Here is a 3,055-nt window from a genome sequence, read left to right on the forward strand (position 1 = left end):
CCGTAGACTGATATGGTTAAAGCTGGGTTTTAAAGCATTGCTGTGCTGCAGTATTTTTGCCAAAGAGATGTTTACAACACTCAGTGTGAGCTGCTTTGGAAGATGGCAAATGAAACATTTCAATTTATTAACCTTAAGCTTTCTGATCAGGCACCCAAGCTTTGCATCCAGATTTATTGTTCAGTAAGTTTACCCAGGTGGCAGGTGATACTCTAGTGTTTATAATTCCCTTTCCTTCTCCTTTAAATACCAGAGTCAATTGCTGACACATCGTTCTGATGATCTCAAGTTCAGTACATATGTATTATATGGAGTGATTTCAAGAAACGAGTCCTGCAAACTGAACTATCAGCCATTCATTCATTACTTCTCCTAGGGGGAAGATACTGTGTCGGAGAACAATTTGGCTGAGCTTAACAGCTCACGGGTGAAAAATGGGATGTTACCAGCTATTCGCCTTTTAGATTTTTGCATGAAGAAAGCATGATTAGAAGGTGATCATGCTCAAGACTTGAGCAGTGGTTGCTTTTTATGTCCACGTGGCATGCTGGGAAGCGCCAGGGCCCTGGTCTGGAATGTTGGCCCAATATTCCTGGAAGATCAGAGCTAGAGTTTAAAGAAAACTAAGGACGTGTACATACAGATACGGATAGTTTGAGGCACTTTGGAAGTTTAAGGGCAAGCTAACTGAACTGTTGTGTCAACACTGCCTACAAAATTAACCTGTCCCTCTGAAATGTTTTGCTACTGTTTCTACTCTATTCAGAGACTGGTTTATGTGCTGAGGAACGGAAATTCATGTCCCTTCTGTTACTAAGAGAAATATCCATGTATTTTTATGTTTTTGTGTATGTATTTGTATAAACTCAGTAAGTCTTTTTGCCCCCTATGATACTTTTGTTTGGGTTCTACAGAAAAATTGAATATCAAGTGAAACAGCATGTATTCACTTCTTTATGGTATCCTAAATGTCCTTTGGTCTTGTTTTTAGTTAAGAGCAATGTTCCTCGTTCTTACGATTCTCTCCTTTACTACTTTGTAAGTCTTTATCATACACCCACTTACTTTCTTCCTGGTTTTGGTTAGCCTAATTGTGAAAGTGCATAGACTGAAAGCCTTCTCCCTCAGCTGTGGGGAAAATGTCTGCCTATTATGCTGGAGTCTTTCCTACAATTCTTTGCATGGCTACATGAATGTAACAAGCATTTTGATTTACTTGCGTAGAGGGACCCAGTTCCCACATTACATATCTTTGGTTGAAAGTTATTTTGCATTTGCTAGTAAAAGAGGAACAATTTACATGGTATTTTAATATATGAATAAATTAAAATTGTGAGATGACTATTCAGAAGTAATAAAAACAGCTACAGATATTGTCGAGTCCCCATTTATTTTCATAATGAAAAGTGAATATTATTCTGTAGATAAAGCTATTTCATTTTACCTCTGCCAATAAAAATAGTTATTTGAATATTAATTATTCTCTAGGAAATTCTACACTGATTTGATTTTTATGCCAAATACACCTTGAACATCTCTTAGGGACCGAAAAATTTTCCCGGTCCTTTAGATATAAGAAAATCCCTTCTTAGTGGCATATATAACCTGAGTTAAAGCCAAAGGAAAGACTTCTATGGACTTGATGTGTTTGGGCTTATGTTCATAACGCCAAAATCAGACTACTTAAAATCTACCCTGGCAGCAGGATAAGAAATCTGAAAGTTGTTTCATTTCAGCTTCCCTATTTTTGTGTTATTTGGATGATTACCCAAACAAGGCTTTTAAGAGGCCCCGGTCCCTCTCTTTGTAGTTACAGCTCAGAGAATTTAGTGGTGTGGGACTGAACTGAAAATATGTGGGGTATTCCCAGAGCTGCCAGTAATAGGTAACCCATGGAATGGGCCTTTGCTTTGTTTTCTTCAGGCTGCTGTGACTATCTTGACTAAGGGAGGAAAGGGGAATTTTAGAAAAAGAAAAAGCCTTTTTTCAGATAAGCCCTTACTCTGGGAGGCTCCTATTTAATCATACCCCCTGGTTAATAAAACAATTCCCTACTGTGCTGCACCTTTGGGCAGCCACATAAAGAATTTGCCCTGTAATATGTGAGAAACAAGAAAAAAAAAAAGAAAAAAAGGAGTGATTGACATCTAATATGTACCTGTTAAATTAACTGCAGAAAGTAGAGGGCTAGGGTGGGCTCGGGCTGTGCTGGGGACTTCCCACCTGCTCACCGGCCCCGCGCCTTCACCTACCAGCATCAGCTTTTGGGGTGTGATGGGTCCACTTTCCCTTGCCCCGCTCCAAATTGGAGGAGGGTGGAGGGGAAAAAAAAAAAAAAGTTTTTTTTCCTTCTGAAGCTTTAAAAAGTTTTCCCTTCTGAAGCTTTACTCCAAATCTCTCGTTCCCAGGGGGTTCCAGCGAACAGGAACTGTAGTGTGCATTCATTTCCCTTCTGGCGAAGCCATCTTAAAATAATAACAAAAAAGGTCCTGCGACATCGCAGTACGAACTGAGCCTTTCGTGTTGCTGCCTCGCTTGTTCTCTGCTAGGCCACGCTTAAGAGGTTTTCGGAGGCGCTTTTAGTCTGCGAAGGCATTCATGCAAATAGCTCGTTTACTTAGAAATCCAGGGAAGGCAGAGGGGCCACAGCGGTCTGGCTTTTTCCCTTCATCTTCCTATTACTTGTCCAACACCTTGTAAAGAGGTACTGAAAAGGCAGGTTATTATGTACTGAGAACTGGCGTGGCAACTGTTGCTTGCCCTTCATTAACGCTGGTGTTTAGCTGAACGACTTGACCTGAAGTGGCTGGAGCCTCCCGGGGAAAGTTTTCAGTCCTTTTGTTGTGTGTTTTTACACAGTTCCCCACCGGAGCAAAACCCCATCTTTCCCATTTGCTGGCTGGTGCCCTGAGGGTGACGAGGCTGAAAGTTTAGCAAGTTCTGTGCATAACTTCACATCACAAGAGCAAGTGCGTGTTTCCCTCCCCCCTCCTCCCCCCCCCCCGCTTTCTTTTTCCTGCTCCTAAACGCCTCCTTCAAGTTTGCAGCTGGGCAG

The sequence above is a fragment of the Aptenodytes forsteri genome, unplaced genomic scaffold (assembly GCF_000699145.1).
Source record: "Aptenodytes forsteri isolate BGI_AS27 unplaced genomic scaffold, ASM69914v1 Scaffold568, whole genome shotgun sequence".
Lineage (NCBI taxonomy): Eukaryota > Metazoa > Chordata > Aves > Sphenisciformes > Spheniscidae > Aptenodytes > Aptenodytes forsteri.